Source organism: Coturnix japonica, chromosome 2 (assembly GCF_054131305.1).
Source record: "Coturnix japonica strain WE chromosome 2, WE-NBRP24, whole genome shotgun sequence".
NCBI classification, from domain to species: domain Eukaryota; kingdom Metazoa; phylum Chordata; class Aves; order Galliformes; family Phasianidae; genus Coturnix; species Coturnix japonica.
The window spans coordinates 55839834-55860599 of record NC_140664.1 but is presented as its reverse complement, the minus strand read 5'-3'; positions in this window follow the sequence as shown (position 1 = coordinate 55860599).

The window sequence follows — 20766 nt, the reverse complement described above, 5'->3', positions numbered from 1 at the left end:
AATGTCCTTATTTTTTAGAGGGAAAGAGGTATTCCAATAAGAGTGTTTCATATGTTGCTGCAGGGGACCATTTGTAGAGAAAACGATTTCTATTGGGGATGAAAACCACTTGTTTGGGTAGAAAATGCTACTTGTAATGATGACAAGCTTTGTATTGGTAAGAAAATGAATTTTTTGCAAGATTCAAGAGTGATACCTAAGAGAGAACACAATTTTTTCTTGTGTAAGTCTTGATATTAGTGTGAAATACATCGGAAATTTGTCTGAAATGGATAATTCTTATGTTAATGTCATTATTTTGTAGGGGAAGAGAGATATTCTGGAATCAGTGAGTCATCATTTGTTACAAAGCATCATTTTAAAGAGAATGTGTCTTCTTTTGGGGATGAAAACCAGTAATTTAGGGAGAAATTGCTATTTGTAGGGATGAAAAGCATTAGTTTGGGAAGAAAACCATAGTTTTGCAAGGATGAAGAGTGATACCTAACAGTGTACTTTTCATTTCTGGGATAAGTATTGATATTCATGTGACCTACTTCTAAAATCTGTCAGAAATGGATATTTCTGTTGGAAATGTCATTCTTTTTTAGATGAAAAGAGTTATTCTGGAAACAATGTATCATATTTGGCTACAAACGCTGATTTTGAAGAGAAATCGATTTCTTTTGCTGATGAAAACCACCTTTATGTCTAGAAAATGCTGTTTGTAGAGATGAAAAACATAATTTTGGTAAGAAAAGCATATTTTTGCAAGGGTAAAGAGTGATACCTAAGAGAGTCCTTTTTATTTCTGGTATAAGTATTGATATTCCTGTGAAATTTTTCTAAAATCTGTCAGAAAAGGATATATCTGTTGGAAATGTCCTTATTTTGTAGAGGAGAAAAGGTGTTTCTGTTAGTAATGTCCTCAATTGGTAGAAGAGAAAAGGTATTCTGGAAGCAATGTGTCCTATTTTGCTACAAAGCTTCATTTTGTAGAGAAAATGTCTTCTTCTGGGGATGAAAACCAGTATTTCTGGGAAACAGCACTATTTTAAAGGGATAAAAAGCATAATTTTGGTGAGAAAACCATGTTTTTGCAAGGATAAAGAATGATTCTTAGGAGAGAACTTTTTATTTCTGGGATAGGTACTGATATTTGTGTGCCATTCTTCTAAAATTTGTCAGAAATCGATATTTCTGTTGGAAATGTCCTTATTTTGAAGAGGGAAAGAGGTATTCCAATAAGAGTGTTTCATATGTTGCTACAGGGGACCATTTGTAGAGAAAACGATTTCCATTGAGAATGAAAACCACTTTTTTGGGTAAAAAATGCTACTTGTAATGATGGCAAGCTTTGTATTGCTAAGAACATGAATTTTTTGCAAGATTCAAGATTGATACCAAAGAGAGAACACATTTTTTTCTGGTGTAATTCTTGATATTAGTGTGAAATACATGGGAAATTTGTCTGAAATGGATAATTCTTATGTTAATGTCATTATTTTGTAGGGGAAGACAGATATTCTGGAATCAGTGAGTCATCATTTGTTACAAAGCATCATTTTAAAGAGAATGTGTCTTCTTTTGGGGATGAAAACCAGTAATTTAGGGAGAAATTGCTATTTGTAGGGATGAAAAGCATTAGTTTGGGAAGAAAACCATAGTTTTGCAAGGATGAAGAGTGATACCTAAGAGTGTACTTTTCATTTCTAAGATAGGTATTGATATTCATGTGACCTACTTCTAAAATCTGTCAGAAATGGATATTTCTGTTGGAAATGTCATTCTTTTTTAGATGAAAAGAGTTATTCTGGAAACAATGTGTCATATTTGGCTACAAACGCTAATTTTGAAGAGAAATCGATTTATTTGGTGATGAAAACCACCTTTATGTCTAGAAAATGCTGTTTGTAGAGATGAAAAACATTATTTGGGTAAGAAAAGCATATTTTTGCAAGGGTAAAGAGTGATACCTAAGAGAGACCTTTTTATTTCTGGTATAAGTATTGATATTCCTGTGAAATTTTTCTAAAATCTGTCAGAAAAGGATATATCTGTTGGAAATGTCCTTATTTTGTAGAGGAGAAAAGGTGTTTCTGTTAGTAATGTCCTCAATTGGTAGAAGAGAAAAGGTATTCTGGAAGCAATGTGTCCTATTTTGCTACAAAGCTTCATTTTGTAGAGAAAATGTCTTCTTCTGGGGATGAAAACCAGTATTTCTGGGAAACAGCGCTATTTTAAAGGGATAAAAAGCATAATTTTGGTGAGAAAACCATGTTTTTGCAAGGATAAAGAATGATTCTTAGGAGAGAACTTTTTATTTCTGGGATAGGTACTGATATTTGTGTGCCATTCTTCTAAAATTTGTCAGAAATCGATATTTCTGTTGGAAATGTCCTTATTTTGAAGAGGGAAAGAGGTATTCCAATAAGAGTGTTTCATATGTTGCTGCAGGGGACCATTTGTAGAGAAAACGATTTCTATTGGGGATGAAAACCACTTGTTTGGGTAGAAAATGCTACTTGTAATGATGACAAGCTTTGTATTGTTAAGAAAATGAATTTTTTGCAAGATTCAAGAGTGATACCTAAGAGAGAACACATTTTTTTCTGGTGTAAGTCTTGATATTAGTGTGAAATACATCGGAAATTTGTCTGAAATGGATAATTCTTATGTTAATGTCATTATTTTGTAGGGGAAGACAGATATTCTGGAATCAGTGAGTCATCATTTGTTACAAAGCATCATTTTAAAGAGAATGTGTCTTCTTTTGGGGATGAAAACCAGTAATTTAGGGAGAAATTGCTATTTGTAGGGATGAAAAGCATTAGTTTGGGAAGAAAACCATAGTTTTGCAAGGATGAAGAGTGACACCTAACAGTGTACTTTTCATTTCTGGGATAAGTATTGATATTCATGTGACCTACTTCTAAAATCTGTCAGAAATGGATATTTCTGTTGGAAATGTCATTCTTTTTTAGATGAAAAGAGTTATTCTGGAAACAATGTATCATATTTGGCTACAAACGCTGATTTTGAAGAGAAATCGATTTCTTTTGCTGATGAAAACCACCTTTATGTCTAGAAAATGCTGTTTGTAGAGATGAAAAACATAATTTTGGTAAGAAAAGCATATTTTTGCAAGGGTAAAGAGTGATACCTAAGAGAGTCCTTTTTATTTCTGGTATAAGTATTGATATTCCTGTGAAATTTTTCTAAAATCTGTCAGAAAAGGATATATCTGTTGGAAATGTCCTTATTTTGTAGAGGAGAAAAGGTGTTTCTGTTAGTAATGTCCTCAATTGGTAGAAGAGAAAAGGTATTCTGGAAGCAATGTGTCCTATTTTGCTACAAAGCTTCATTTTGTAGAGAAAATGTCTTCTTCTGGGGATGAAAACCAGTATTTCTGGGAAACAGCACTATTTTAAAGGGATAAAAAGCATAATTTTGGTGAGAAAACCATGTTTTTGCAAGGATAAAGAATGATTCTTAGGAGAGAACTTTTTATTTCTGGGATAGGTACTGATATTTGTGTGCCATTCTTCTAAAATTTGTCAGAAATCGATATTTCTGTTGGAAATGTCCTTATTTTGAAGAGGGAAAGAGGTATTCCAATAAGAGTGTTTCATATGTTGCTGCAGGGGACCATTTGTAGAGAAAACGATTTCTATTGGGGATGAAAACCACTTGTTTGGGTAGAAAATGCTACTTGTAATGATGACAAGCTTTGTATTTGTAAGAAAATGAATTTTTTGCAAGATTCAAGAGTGATACCTAAGACAGAACACATTTTTTTCTGGTGTAAGTCTTGATATTAGTGTGAAATACATCGGAAATTTGTCTGAAATGGATAATTCTTATGTTAATGTCATTATTTTGTAGGGGAAGAGAGATATTCCGGAATCAGTGAGTCATCATTTGTTACAAAGCATCATTTTAAAGAGAATGTGTCTTCTTTTGGGGATGAAAACCAGTAATTTAGGGAGAAATTGCTATTTGTAGGGATGAAAAGCATTAGTTTGGGAAGAAAACCATAGTTTTGCAAGGATGAAGAGTGATACCTAAGAGTGTACTTTTCATTTCTGGGATAAGTATTGATATTCATGTGACCTACTTCTAAAATCTGTCAGAAATGGATATTTCTGTTGGAAATGTCATTCTTTTTTAGATGGAAAGAGTTATTCTGGAAACAATGTATCATATTTGGCTACAAACGCTGATTTTGAAGAGAAATCGATTTCTTTTGCTGATGAAAACCACCTTTATGTCTAGAAAATGCTGTTTGTAGAGATGAAAAACATTATTTGGGTAAGAAAAGCATATTTTTGCAAGGGTAAAGAGTGATACCTAAGAGAGACCTTTTTATTTCTGGTATAAGTATTGATATTCCTGTGAAATTTTTCTAAAATCTGTCAGAAAAGGATATATCTGTTGGAAATGTCCTTATTTTGTAGAGGAGAAAAGGTGTTTCTGTTAGTAATGTCCTCAATTGGTAGAAGAGAAAAGGTATTCTGGAAGCAATGTGTCCTATTTTGCTACAAAGCTTCATTTTGTAGAGAAAATGTCTTCTTCTGGGGATGAAAACCAGTATTTCTGGGAAACAGCACTATTTTAAAGGGATAAAAAGCATAATTTTGGTGAGAAAACCATGTTTTTGCAAGGATAAAGAATGATTCTTAGGAGAGAACTTTTTATTTCTGGGATAGGTACTGATATTTGTGTGCCATTCTTCTAAAATTTGTCAGAAATCGATATTTCTGTTGGAAATGGCCTTATTTTGAAGAGGGAAAGAGGTATTCCAATAAGAGTGTTTCATATGTTGCTACAGGGGACCATTTGTAGAGAAAACGATTTCTATTGGGGATGAAAACCACTTGTTTGGGTAGAAAATGCTACTTGTAATGATGGCAAGCTTTGTATTGGTAAGAAAATGAATTTTTTGCAAGATTCAAGAGTGATACCTAAGACAGAACACAATTTTTTCTGGTGTAAGTCTTGATATTAGTGTGAAATACATCGGAAATTTGTCTGAAATGGATAATTCTTATGTTAATGTCATTATTTTGTAGGGGAAGAGAGATATTCCGGAATCAGTGAGTCATCATTTGTTACAAAGCATCATTTTAAAGAGAATGTGTCTTCTTTTGGGGATGAAAACCAGTAATTTAGGGAGAAATTGCTATTTGTAGGGATGAAAAGCATTAGTTTGGGAAGAAAACCATAGTTTTGCAAGGATGAAGAGTGATACCTAAGAGTGTACTTTTCATTTCTGGGATAAGTATTGATATTCATGTGACCTACTTCTAAAATCTGTCAGAAATGGATATTTCTGTTGGAAATGTCATTCTTTTTTAGATGAAAAGAGTTATTCTGGAAACAATGTGTCATATTTGGCTACAAACGCTAATTTTGAAGAGAAATCGATTTATTTGGTGATGAAAACCACCTTTATGTCTAGAAAATGCTGTTTGTAGAGATGAAAAACATTATTTGGGTAAGAAAAGCATATTTTTGCAAGGGTAAAGAGTGATACCTAAGAGAGACCTTTTTATTTCTGGTATAAGTATTGATATTCCTGTGAAATTTTTCTAAAATCTGTCAGAAAAGGATATATCTGTTGGAAATGTCCTTATTTTGTAGAGGAGAAAAGGTGTTTCTGTTAGTAATGTCCTCAATTGGTGGAAGAGAAAAGGTATTCTGGAAGCAATGTGTCCTATTTTGCTACAAAGCTTCATTTTGTAGAGAAAATGTCTTCTTCTGGGGATGAAAACCAGTATTTCTGGGAAACAGCGCTATTTTAAAGGGATAAAAAGCATAATTTTAGTGAGAAAACCATGTTTTTGCAAGGATAAAGAATGATTCTTAGGAGAGAACTTTTTATTTCTGGGATAGGTACTGATATTTGTGTGCCATTCTTCTAAAATTTGTCAGAAATCGATATTTCTGTTGGAAATGTCCTTATTTTGAAGAGGGAAAGAGGTATTCCAATAAGAGTGTTTCATATGTTGCTACAGGGGACCATTTGTAGAGAAAACGATTTCCATTGGGAATGAAAACCACTTTTTTGGGTAGAAAATGCTACTTGTAATGATGGCAAGCTTTGTATTGGTAAGAAAATGAATTTTTTGCAAGATTCAAGAGTGATACCTAAGAGAGAACACATTTTTTTCTGGTGTAAGTCTTGATATTAGTGTGAAATACATCGGGAATTTGTCTGAAATGGATAATTCTTATGTTAATGTCATTATTTTGTAGGGGAAGACAGATATTCCGGAATCAGTGAGTCATCATTTGTTACAAAGCATCATTTTAAAGAGAATGTGTCTTCTTTTGGGGATGAAAACCAGTAATTTAGGGAGAAATTGCTATTTGTAGGGATGAAAAGCATTAGTTTGGGAAGAAAACCATAGTTTTGCAAGGATGAAGAGTGATACCTAAGAGTGTACTTTTCATTTCTAAGATAAGTATTGATATTCATGTGACCTACTTCTAAAATCTGTCAGAAATGGATATTTCTGTTGGAAATGTCATTCTTTTTTAGATGAAAAGAGTTATTCTGGAAACAATGTATCATATTTGGCTACAAACGCTGATTTTGAAGAGAAATCGATTTCTTTTGCTGATGAAAACCACCTTTATGTCTAGAAAATGCTGTTTGTAGAGATGAAAAACATAATTTTGGTAAGAAAAGCATATTTTTGCAAGGGTAAAGAGTGATACCTAAGAGAGTCCTTTTTATTTCTGGTATAAGTATTGATATTCCTGTGAAATTTTTCTAAAATCTGTCAGAAAAGGATATATCTGTTGGAAATGTCCTTATTTTGTAGAGGAGAAAAGGTGTTTCTGTTAGTAATGTCCTCAATTGGTAGAAGAGAAAAGGTATTCTGGAAGCAATGTGTCCTATTTTGCTACAAAGCTTCATTTTGTAGAGAAAATGTCTTCTTCTGGGGATGAAAACCAGTATTTCTGGGAAACAGCACTATTTTAAAGGGATAAAAAGCATAATTTTGGTGAGAAAACCATGTTTTTGCAAGGATAAAGAATGATTCTTAGGAGAGAACTTTTTATTTCTGGGATAGGTACTGATATTTGTGTGCCATTCTTCTAAAATTTGTCAGAAATCGATATTTCTGTTGGAAATGGCCTTATTTTGAAGAGGGAAAGAGGTATTCCAATAAGAGTGTTTCATATGTTGCTACAGGGGACCATTTGTAGAGAAAACGATTTCTATTGGGGATGAAAACCACTTGTTTGGGTAGAAAATGCTACTTGTAATGATGGCAAGCTTTGTATTGGTAAGAAAATGAATTTTTTGCAAGATTCAAGAGTGATACCTAAGACAGAACACAATTTTTTCTGGTGTAAGTCTTGATATTAGTGTGAAATACATCGGAAATTTGTCTGAAATGGATAATTCTTATGTTAATGTCATTATTTTGTAGGGGAAGAGAGATATTCCGGAATCAGTGAGTCATCATTTGTTACAAAGCATCATTTTAAAGAGAATGTGTCTTCTTTTGGGGATGAAAACCAGTAATTTAGGGAGAAATTGCTATTTGTAGGGATGAAAAGCATTAGTTTGGGAAGAAAACCATAGTTTTGCAAGGATGAAGAGTGATACCTAAGAGTGTACTTTTCATTTCTGGGATAAGTATTGATATTCATGTGACCTACTTCTAAAATCTGTCAGAAATGGATATTTCTGTTGGAAATGTCATTCTTTTTTAGATGAAAAGAGTTATTCTGGAAACAATGTGTCATATTTGGCTACAAACGCTAATTTTGAAGAGAAATCGATTTATTTGGTGATGAAAACCACCTTTATGTCTAGAAAATGCTGTTTGTAGAGATGAAAAACATTATTTGGGTAAGAAAAGCATATTTTTGCAAGGGTAAAGAGTGATACCTAAGAGAGACCTTTTTATTTCTGGTATAAGTATTGATATTCCTGTGAAATTTTTCTAAAATCTGTCAGAAAAGGATATATCTGTTGGAAATGTCCTTATTTTGTAGAGGAGAAAAGGTGTTTCTGTTAGTAATGTCCTCAATTGGTGGAAGAGAAAAGGTATTCTGGAAGCAATGTGTCCTATTTTGCTACAAAGCTTCATTTTGTAGAGAAAATGTCTTCTTCTGGGGATGAAAACCAGTATTTCTGGGAAACAGCGCTATTTTAAAGGGATAAAAAGCATAATTTTAGTGAGAAAACCATGTTTTTGCAAGGATAAAGAATGATTCTTAGGAGAGAACTTTTTATTTCTGGGATAGGTACTGATATTTGTGTGCCATTCTTCTAAAATTTGTCAGAAATCGATATTTCTGTTGGAAATGTCCTTATTTTGAAGAGGGAAAGAGGTATTCCAATAAGAGTGTTTCATATGTTGCTACAGGGGACCATTTGTAGAGAAAACGATTTCCATTGGGAATGAAAACCACTTTTTTGGGTAGAAAATGCTACTTGTAATGATGGCAAGCTTTGTATTGGTAAGAAAATGAATTTTTTGCAAGATTCAAGAGTGATACCTAAGAGAGAACACATTTTTTTCTGGTGTAAGTCTTGATATTAGTGTGAAATACATCGGGAATTTGTCTGAAATGGATAATTCTTATGTTAATGTCATTATTTTGTAGGGGAAGACAGATATTCCGGAATCAGTGAGTCATCATTTGTTACAAAGCATCATTTTAAAGAGAATGTGTCTTCTTTTGGGGATGAAAACCAGTAATTTAGGGAGAAATTGCTATTTGTAGGGATGAAAAGCATTAGTTTGGGAAGAAAACCATAGTTTTGCAAGGATGAAGAGTGATACCTAAGAGTGTACTTTTCATTTCTAAGATAAGTATTGATATTCATGTGACCTACTTCTAAAATCTGTCAGAAATGGATATTTCTGTTGGAAATGTCATTCTTTTTTAGATGAAAAGAGTTATTCTGGAAACAATGTATCATATTTGGCTACAAACGCTGATTTTGAAGAGAAATCGATTTCTTTTGCTGATGAAAACCACCTTTATGTCTAGAAAATGCTGTTTGTAGAGATGAAAAACATAATTTTGGTAAGAAAAGCATATTTTTGCAAGGGTAAAGAGTGATACCTAAGAGAGTCCTTTTTATTTCTGGTATAAGTATTGATATTCCTGTGAAATTTTTCTAAAATCTGTCAGAAAAGGATATATCTGTTGGAAATGTCCTTATTTTGTAGAGGAGAAAAGGTGTTTCTGTTAGTAATGTCCTCAATTGGTAGAAGAGAAAAGGTATTCTGGAAGCAATGTGTCCTATTTTGCTACAAAGCTTCATTTTGTAGAGAAAATGTCTTCTTCTGGGGATGAAAACCAGTATTTCTGGGAAACAGCACTATTTTAAAGGGATAAAAAGCATAATTTTGGTGAGAAAACCATGTTTTTGCAAGGATAAAGAATGATTCTTAGGAGAGAACTTTTTATTTCTGGGATAGGTACTGATATTTGTGTGCCATTCTTCTAAAATTTGTCAGAAATCGATATTTCTGTTGGAAATGTCCTTATTTTGAAGAGGGAAAGAGGTATTCCAATAAGAGTGTTTCATATGTTGCTGCAGGGGACCATTTGTTGAGAAAACGATTTCTATTGGGGATGAAAACCACTTTATTGGGTAGAAAATGCTACTTGTAATGATGACAAGCTTTGTATTGGTAAGAAAATGAATTTTTTGCAAGATTCAAGAGTGATACCTAAGACAGAACACATTTTTTTCTGGTGTAAGTCTTGATATTAGTGTGAAATACATCGGAAATTTGTCTGAAATGGATAATTCTTATGTTAATGTCATTATTTTGTAGGGGAAGAGAGATATTCCGGAATCAGTGAGTCATCATTTGTTACAAAGCATCATTTTAAAGAGAATGTGTCTTCTTTTGGGGATGAAAACCAGTAATTTAGGGAGAAATTGCTATTTGTAGGGATGAAAAGCATTAGTTTGGGAAGAAAACCATAGTTTTGCAAGGATGAAGAGTGATACCTAACAGTGTACTTTCCATTTCTGGGATAAGTATTGATATTCATGTGACCTACTTCTAAAATCTGTCAGAAATGGATATTTCTGTTGGAAATGTCATTCTTTTTTAGATGGAAAGAGTTATTCTGGAAACAATGTGTCATATTTGGCTACAAACGCTGATTTTGAAGAGAAATCGATTTCTTTTGCTGATGAAAACCACCTTTATGTCTAGAAAATGCTGTTTGTAGAGATGAAAAACATAATTTTGGTAAGAAAAGCATATTTTTGCAAGGGTAAAGAGTGATACCTAAGAGAGACCTTTTTATTTCTGGTATAAGTATTGATATTCCTGTGAAATTTTTCTAAAATCTGTCAGAAAAGGATATATCTGTTGGAAATGTCCTTATTTTGTAGAGGAGAAAAGGTGTTTCTGTTAGTAATGTCCTCAATTGGTAGAAGAGAAAAGGTATTCTGGAAGCAATGTGTCCTATTTTGCTACAAAGCTTCATTTTGTAGAGAAAATGTCTTCTTCTGGGGATGAAAACCAGTATTTCTGGGAAACAGCACTATTTTAAAGGGATAAAAAGCATAATTTTGGTGAGAAAACCATGTTTTTGCAAGGATAAAGAATGATTCTTAGGAGAGAACTTTTTATTTCTGGGATAGGTACTGATATTTGTGTGCCATTCTTCTAAAATTTGTCAGAAATCGATATTTCTGTTGGAAATGTCCTTATTTTGAAGAGGGAAAGAGGTATTCCAATAAGAGTGTTTCATATGTTGCTGCAGGGGACCATTTGTAGAGAAAACGATTTCTATTGGGGATGAAAACCACTTGTTTGGGTAGAAAATGCTACTTGTAATGATGACAAGCTTTGTATTGGTAAGAAAATGAATTTTTTGCAAGATTCAAGAGTGATACCTAAGACAGAACACATTTTTTTCTGGTGTAAGTCTTGATATTAGTGTGAAATACATCGGAAATTTGTCTGAAATGGATAATTCTTATGTTAATGTCATTATTTTGTAGGGGAAGAGAGATATTCCGGAATCAGTGAGTCATCATTTGTTACAAAGCATCATTTTAAAGAGAATGTGTCTTCTTTTGGGGATGAAAACCAGTAATTTAGGGAGAAATTGCTATTTGTAGGGATGAAAAGCATTAGTTTGTGAAGAAAACCATAGTTTTGCAAGGATGAAGAGTGATACCTAAGAGTGTACTTTTCATTTCTGGGATAAGTATTTATATTCATGTGACCTACTTCTAAAATCTGTCAGAAATGGATATTTCTGTTGGAAATGTCATTCTTTTTTAGATGAAAAGAGTTATTCTGGAAACAATGTATCATATTTGGCTACAAACGCTGATTTTGAAGAGAAATCGATTTCTTTTGCTGATGAAAACCACCTTTATGTCTAGAAAATGCTGTTTGTAGAGATGAAAAACATTATTTGGGTAAGAAAAGCATATTTTTGCAAGGGTAAAGAGTGATACCTAAGAGAGACCTTTTTATTTCTGGTATAAGTATTGATATTCCTGTGAAATTTTTCTAAAATCTGTCAGAAAAGGATATATCTGTTGGAAATGTCCTTATTTTGTAGAGGAGAAAAGGTGTTTCTGTTAGTAATGTCCTCAATTTGTAGAAGAGAAAAGGTATTCTGGAAGCAATGTGTCCTATTTTGCTACAAAGCTTCATTTTGTAGAGAAAATGTCTTCTTCTGGGGATGAAAACCAGTATTTCTGGGAAACAGCACTATTTTAAAGGGATAAAAAGCATAATTTTGGTGAGAAAACCATGTTTTTGCAAGGATAAAGAATGATTCTTAGGAGAGAACTTTTTATTTCTGGGATAGGTACTGATATTTGTGTGCCATTCTTCTAAAATTTGTCAGAAATCGATATTTCTGTTGGAAATGTCCTTATTTTGAAGAGGGAAAGAGGTATTCCAATAAGAGTGTTTCATATGTTGCTACAGGGGACCATTTGTAGAGAAAACGATTTCCATTGGGAATGAAAACCACTTTTTTGGGTAGAAAATGCTACTTGTAATGATGGCAAGCTTTGTATTGGTAAGAAAATGAATTTTTTGCAAGATTCAAGAGTGATACCTAAGACAGAACACATTTTTTTCTGGTGTAAGTCTTGATATTAGTGTGAAATACATCGGAAATTTGTCTGAAATGGATAATTCTTATGTTAATGTCATTATTTTGTAGGGGAAGAGAGATATTCCGGAATCAGTGAGTCATCATTTGTTACAAAGCATCATTTTAAAGAGAATGTGTCTTCTTTTGGGGATGAAAACCAGTAATTTAGGGAGAAATTGCTATTTGTAGGGATGAAAAGCATTAGTTTGGGAAGAAAACCATAGTTTTGCAAGGATGAAGAGTGATACCTAAGAGTGTACTTTTCATTTCTGGGATAAGTATTGATATTCATGTGACCTACTTCTAAAATCTGTCAGAAATGGATATTTCTGTTGGAAATGTCATTCTTTTTTAGATGAAAAGAGTTATTCTGGAAACAATGTGTCATATTTGGCTACAAACGCTAATTTTGAAGAGAAATCGATTTCTTTGGTGATGAAAACCACCTTTATGTCTAGAAAATGCTGTTTGTAGAGATGAAAAACATTATTTGGGTAAGAAAAGCATATTTTTGCAAGGGTAAAGAGTGATACCTAAGAGAGACCTTTTTATTTCTGGTATAAGTATTGATATTCCTGTGAAATTTTTCTAAAATCTGTCAGAAAAGGATATATCTGTTGGAAATGTCCTTATTTTGTAGAGGAGAAAAGGTGTTTCTGTTAGTAATGTCCTCAATTGGTAGAAGAGAAAAGGTATTCTGGAAGCAATGTGTCCTATTTTGCTACAAAGCTTCATTTTGTAGAGAAAATGTCTTCTTCTGGGGATGAAAACCAGTATTTCTGGGAAACAGCACTATTTTAAAGGGATAAAAAGCATAATTTTGGTGAGAAAACCATGTTTTTGCAAGGATAAAGAATGATTCTTAGGAGAGAACTTTTTATTTCTGGGATAGGTACTGATATTTGTGTGCCATTCTTCTAAAATTTGTCAGAAATCGATATTTCTGTTGGAAATGTCCTTATTTTGAAGAGGGAAAGAGGTATTCCAATAAGAGTGTTTCATATGTTGCTGCAGGGGACCATTTGTAGAGAAAACGATTTCTATTGGGGATGAAAACCACTTGTTTGGGTAGAAAATGCTACTTGTAATGATGACAAGCTTTGTATTGGTAAGAAAATGAATTTTTTGCAAGATTCAAGAGTGATACCTAAGACAGAACACATTTTTTTCTGGTGTAAGTCTTGATATTAGTGTGAAATACATCGGAAATTTGTCTGAAATGGATAATTCTTATGTTAATGTCATTATTTTGTAGGGGAAGACAGATATTCCGGAATCAGTGAGTCATCATTTGTTACAAAGCATCATTTTAAAGAGAATGTGTCTTCTTTTGGGGATGAAAACCAGTAATTTAGGGAGAAATTGCTATTTGTAGGGATGAAAAGCATTAGTTTGGGAAGAAAACCATAGTTTTGCAAGGATGAAGAGTGATACCTAAGAGTGTACTTTCCATTTCTGGGATAAGTATTGATATTCATGTGACCTACTTCTAAAATCTGTCAGAAATGGATATTTCTGTTGGAAATGTCATTCTTTTTTAGATGGAAAGAGTTATTCTGGAAACAATGTGTCATATTTGGCTACAAACGCTGATTTTGAAGAGAAATCGATTTCTTTTGCTGATGAAAACCACCTTTATGTCTAGAAAATGCTGTTTGTAGAGATGAAAAACATAATTTTGGTAAGAAAAGCATATTTTTGCAAGGGTAAAGAGTGATACCTAAGAGAGACCTTTTTATTTCTGGTATAAGTATTGATATTCCTGTGAAATTTTTCTAAAATCTGTCAGAAAAGGATATATCTGTTGGAAATGTCCTTATTTTGTAGAGGAGAAAAGGTGTTTCTGTTAGTAATGTCCTCAATTGGTAGAAGAGAAAAGGTATTCTGGAAGCAATGTGTCCTATTTTGCTACAAAGCTTCATTTTGTAGAGAAAATGTCTTCTTCTGGGGATGAAAACCAGTATTTCTGGGAAACAGCACTATTTTAAAGGGATAAAAAGCATAATTTTGGTGAGAAAACCATGTTTTTGCAAGGATAAAGAATGATTCTTAGGAGAGAACTTTTTATTTCTGGGATAGGTACTGATATTTGTGTGCCATTCTTCTAAAATTTGTCAGAAATCGATATTTCTGTTGGAAATGTCCTTATTTTGAAGAGGGAAAGAGGTATTCCAATAAGAGTGTTTCATATGTTGCTACAGGGGACCATTTGTAGAGAAAACGATTTCCATTGGGAATGAAAACCACTTTTTTGGGTAGAAAATGCTACTTGTAATGATGGCAAGCTTTGTATTGGTAAGAAAATGAATTTTTTGCAAGATTCAAGAGTGATACCTAAGACAGAACACATTTTTTTCTGGTGTAAGTCTTGATATTAGTGTGAAATACATCGGGAATTTGTCTGAAATGGATAATTCTTATGTTAATGTCATTATTTTGTAGGGGAAGACAGATATTCCGGAATCAGTGAGTCATCATTTGTTACAAAGCATCATTTTAAAGAGAATGTGTCTTCTTTTGGGGATGAAAACCAGTAATTTAGGGAGAAATTGCTATTTGTAGGGATGAAAAGCATTAGTTTGGGAAGAAAACCATAGTTTTGCAAGGATGAAGAGTGATACCTAAGAGTGTACTTTTCATTTCTGGGATAAGTATTGATATTCATGTGACCTACTTCTAAAATCTGTCAGAAATGGATATTTCTGTTGGAAATGTCATTCTTTTTTAGATGAAAAGAGTTATTCTGGAAACAATGTGTCATATTTGGCTACAAACGCTAATTTTGAAGAGAAATCGATTTATTTGGTGATGAAAACCACCTTTATGTCTAGAAAATGCTGTTTGTAGAGATGAAAAACATTATTTGGGTAAGAAAAGCATATTTTTGCAAGGGTAAAGAGTGATACCTAAGAGAGACCTTTTTATTTCTGGTATAAGTATTGATATTCCTGTGAAATTTTTCTAAAATCTGTCAGAAAAGGATATATCTGTTGGAAATGTCCTTATTTTGTAGAGGAGAAAAGGTGTTTCTGTTAGTAATGTCCTCAATTGGTAGAAGAGAAAAGGTATTCTGGAAGCAATGTGTCCTATTTTGCTACAAAGCTTCATTTTGTAGAGAAAATGTCTTCTTCTGGGGATGAAAACCAGTATTTCTGGGAAACAGCACTATTTTAAAGGGATAAAAAGCATAATTTTGGTGAGAAAACCATGTTTTTGCAAGGATAAAGAATGATTCTTAGGAGAGAACTTTTTATTTCTGGGATAGGTACTGATATTTGTGTGCCATTCTTCTAAAATTTGTCAGAAATCGATATTTCTGTTGGAAATGTCCTTATTTTGAAGAGGGAAAGAGGTATTCCAATAAGAGTGTTTCATATGTTGCTACAGGGGACCATTTGTAGAGAAAACGATTTCCATTGGGAATGAAAACCACTTTTTTGGGTAGAAAATGCTACTTGTAATGATGGCAAGCTTTGTATTGGTAAGAAAATGAATTTTTTGCAAGATTCAAGAGTGATACCTAAGACAGAACACATTTTTTTCTGGTGTAAGTCTTGATATTAGTGTGAAATACATCGGAAATTTGTCTGAAATGGATAATTCTTATGTTAATGTCATTATTTTGTAGGGGAAGACAGATATTCCGGAATCAGTGAGTCATCATTTGTTACAAAGCATCATTTTAAAGAGAATGTGTCTTCTTTTGGGGATGAAAACCAGTAATTTAGGGAGAAATTGCTATTTGTAGGGATGAAAAGCATTAGTTTGGGAAGAAAACCATAGTTTTGCAAGGATGAAGAGTGATACCTAAGAGTGTACTTTTCATTTCTGGGATAAGTATTGATATTCATGTGACCTACTTCTAAAATCTGTCAGAAATGGATATTTCTGTTGGAAATGTCATTCTTTTTTAGATGAAAAGAGTTATTCTGGAAACAATGTGTCATATTTGGCTACAAACGCTAATTTTGAAGAGAAATCGATTTATTTGGTGATGAAAACCACCTTTATGTCTAGAAAATGCTGTTTGTAGAGATGAAAAACATTATTTGGGTAAGAAAAGCATATTTTTGCAAGGGTAAAGAGTGATACCTAAGAGAGACCTTTTTATTTCTGGTATAAGTATTGATATTCCTGTGAAATTTTTCTAAAATCTGTCAGAAAAGGATATATCTGTTGGAAATGTCCTTATTTTGTAGAGGAGAAAAGGTGTTTCTGTTAGTAATGTCCTCAATTGGTAGAAGAGAAAAGGTATTCTGGAAGCAATGTGTCCTATTTTGCTACAAAGCTTCATTTTGTAGAGAAAATGTCTTCTTCTGGGGATGAAAACCAGTATTTCTGGGAAACAGCACTATTTTAAAGGGATAAAAAGCATAATTTTGGTGAGAAAACCATGTTTTTGCAAGGATAAAGAATGATTCTTAGGAGAGAACTTTTTATTTCTGGGATAGGTACTGATATTTGTGTGCCATTCTTCTAAAATTTGTCAGAAATCGATATTTCTGTTGGAAATGTCCTTATTTTGAAGAGGGAAAGAGGTATTCCAATAAGAGTGTTTCATATGTTGCTACAGGGGACCATTTGTAGAGAAAACGATTTCCATTGGGAATGAAAACCACTTTTTTGGGTAGAAAATGCTACTTGTAATGATGGCAAGCTTTGTATTGGTAAGAAAATGAATTTTTTGCAAGATTCAAGAGTGATACCTAAGACAGAACACATTTTTTTCTGGTGTAAGTCTTGATATTAGTGTGAAATACATCGGAAATTTGTCTGAAATGGATAATTCTTATGTTAATGTCATTATTTTGTAGGGGAAGACAGATATTCCGGAATCAGTGAGTCATCATTTGTTACAAAGCATCATTTTAAAGAGAATGTGTCTTCTTTTGGGGATGAAAACCAGTAATTTAGGGAGAAATTGCTATTTGTAGGGATGAAAAGCATTAGTTTGGGAAGAAAACCATAGTTTTGCAAGGATGAAGAGTGATACCTAAGAGTGTACTTTTCATTTCTGGGATAAGTATTGATATTCATGTGACCTACTTCTAAAATCTGTCAGAAATGGATATTTCTGTTGGAAATGTCATTCTTTTTTAGATGAAAAGAGTTATTCTGGAAACAATGTGTCATATTTGGCTACAAACGCTAATTTTGAAGAGAAATCGATTTATTTGGTGATGAAAACCACCTTTATGTCTAGAAAATGCTGTTTGTAGAGATGAAAAACATTATTTGGGTAAGAAAAGCATATTTTTGCAAGGGTAAAGAGTGATACCTAAGAGAGACCTTTTTATTTCTGGTATAAGTATTGATATTCCTGTGAAATTTTTCTAAAATCTGTCAGAAAAGGATATATCTGTTGGAAATGTCCTTATTTTGTAGAGGAGAAAAGGTGTTTCTGTTAGTAATGTCCTCAATTGGTAGAAGAGAAAAGGTATTCTGGAAGCAATGTGTCCTATTTTGCTACAAAGCTTCATTTTGTAGAGAAAATGTCTTCTTCTGGGGATGAAAACCAGTATTTCTGGGAAACAGCACTATTTTAAAGGGATAAAAAGCATAATTTTGGTGAGAAAACCATGTTTTTGCAAGGATAAAGAATGATTCTTAGGAGAGAACTTTTTATTTCTGGGATAGGTACTGATATTTGTGTGCCATTCTTCTAAAATTTGTCAGAAATCGATATTTCTGTTGGAAATGTCCTTATTTTGAAGAGGGAAAGAGGTATTCCAATAAGAGTGTTTCATATGTTGCTACAGGGGACCATTTGTAGAGAAAACGATTTCTATTGGGGATGAAAACCACTTGTTTGGGTAGAAAATGCTACTTGTAATGATGACAAGCTTTGTATTGGTAAGAAAATGAATTTTTTGCAAGATTCAAGAGTGATACCTAAGACAGAACACATTTTTTTCTGGTGTAAGTCTTGATATTAGTGTGAAATACATCGGAAATTTGTCTGAAATGGATAATTCTTATGCTAATGTCATTATTTTGTAAGGGAAGACAGATATTCTGGAATCAGTGAGTCATCATTTGTTACAAAGCATCATTTTAAAGAGAATGTGTCTTCTTTTGGGGATGAAAACCAGTAATTTAGGGAGAAATTGCTATTTGTAGGGATGAAAAGCATTAGTTTGTGAAGAAAACCATAGTTTTGCAAGGATGAAGAGTGATACCTAAGAGTGTACTTTTCATTTCTGGGATAAGTATTTATATTCATGTGACCTACTTCTAAAATCTGTCAGAAATGGATATTTCTGTTGGAAATGTCATTCTTTTTTAGATGAAAAGAGTTATTCTGGAAACAGTGTGTCATATTTGGCTACAAACGCTAATTTTGAAGAGAAATCGATTTCTTTTGCTGATGAAAACCACCTTTATGTCTAGAAAATGCTGTTTGTAGAGATGAAAAACATTATTTGGGTAAGAAAACCGTATTTTTGCAAGGGTAAAGAGTGATACCTAAGAGAGACCTTTTTATTTCTGGTATAAGTATTGATATTCCTGTGAAATTTTTCTAAAATCTGTCAGAAAAGGATATATCTGTTGGAAATGTCCTTATTTTGTAGAGGAGAAAAGGTGTTTCTGTTAGTAATGTCCTCAATTGGTAGAAGAGAAAAGGTATTCTGGAAGCAATGTGTCCTATTTTGCTACAAAGCTTCATTTTGTAGAGAAAATGTCTTCTTCTGGGGATGAAAACCAGTATTTCTGGGAAACAGCACTATTTTAAAGGGATAAAAAGCATAATTTTGGTGAGAAAACCATGTTTTTGCAAGGATAAAGAATGATTCTTAGGAGAGAACTTTTTATTTCTGGGATAGGTACTGATATTTGTGTGCCATTCTTCTAAAATTTGTCAGAAATCGATATTTCTGTTGGAAATGTCCTTATTTTGAAGAGGGAAAGAGGTATTCCAATAAGAGTGTTTCATATGTTGCTACAGGGGACCATTTGTAGAGAAAACGATTTCTATTGGGAATGAAAACCACTTGTTTGGGTAGAAAATGCTACTTGTAATGATGACAAGCTTTGTATTGGTAAGAAAATGAATTTTTTGCAAGATTCAAGAGTGATACCTAAGAGAGAACACATTTTTTTCTGGTGTAAGTCTTGATATTAGTGTGAAATACATCGGAAATTTGTCTGAAATGGATAATTCTTATGTTAATGTCATTATTTTGTAGGGGAAGAGAGATATTCTGGAATCAGTGAGTCATCATTTGTTACAAAGCATCATTTTAAAGAGAATGTGTCTTCTTTTGGGGATGAAAACCAGTAATTTAGGGAGAAATTGCTATTTGTAGGGATGAAAAGCATTAGTTTGTGAAGAAAACCATAGTTTTGCAAGGATGAAGAGTGATACCTAAGAGTGTACTTTTCATTTCTGGGATAAGTATTGATATTCATGTGACCTACTTCTAAAATCTGTCAGAAATGGATATTTCTGTTGGAAATGTCATTCTTTTTTAGATGAAAAGAGTTATTCTGGAAACAGTGTGTCATATTTGGCTACAAACGCTAATTTTGAAGAGAAATCGATTTCTTTTGCTGATGAAAACCACCTTTATGTCTAGAAAATGCTGTTTGTAGAGATGAAAAACATTATTTGGGTAAGAAAAGCATATTTTTGCAAGGGTAAAGAGTGATACCTAAGAGAGACCTTTTTATTTCTGGTATAAGTATTGATATTCCTGTGAAATTTTTCTAAAATCTGTCAGAAAAGGATATATCTGTTGGAAATGTCCTTATTTTGTAGAGGAGAAAAGGTGTTTCTGTTAGTAATGTCCTCAATTGGTAGAAGAGAAAAGGTATTCTGGAAGCAATGTGTCCTATTTTGCTACAAAGCTTCATTTTGTAGAGAAAATGTCTTCTTCTGGGGATGAAAACCAGTATTTCTGGGAGACAACGCTATTTTAAAGGGATAAAAATCATAATTTTAGTGAGAAAACCATGTTTTTGCAAGGATAAAGAATGATTCTTAGGAGAGAACTTTTTATTTCTGGGATAGGTACTGATATTTGTGTGCCATTCTTCTAAAATTTGTCAGAAATCGATATTTCTGTTGGAAATGTCCTTATTTTGAAGAGGGAAAGAGGTATTCCAATAAGAGTGTTTCATATGTTGCTACAGGGGACCATTTGTAGAGAAAACGATTTCCATTGGGAATGAAAACCACTTTTTTGGGTAGAAAATGCTACTTGTAATGATGGCAAGCTTTGTATTGCTAAGAAAATGAATTTTTTGCAAGATTCAAGAGTGATACCTAAGACAGAACACATTTTTTTCTGGTGTAAGTCTTGATATTAGTGTGAAATACATCGGAAATTTGTCTGAAATGGATAATTCTTATGTTAATGTCATTATTTTGTAGGGGAAGAGAGATATTCCGGAATCAGTGAGTCATCATTTGTTACAAAGCATCATTTTAAAGAGAATGTGTCTTCTTTTGGGGATGAAAACCAGTAATTTAGGGAGAAATTGCTATTTGTAGGGATGAAAAGCATTAGTTTGGGAAGAAAACCATAGTTTTGCAAGGATGAAGAGTGATACCTAAGAGTGTACTTTTCATTTCTGGGATAAGTATTTATATTCATGTGACCTACTTCTAAAATCTGTCAGAAATGGATATTTCTGTTGGAAATGTCATTCTTTTTTAGATGA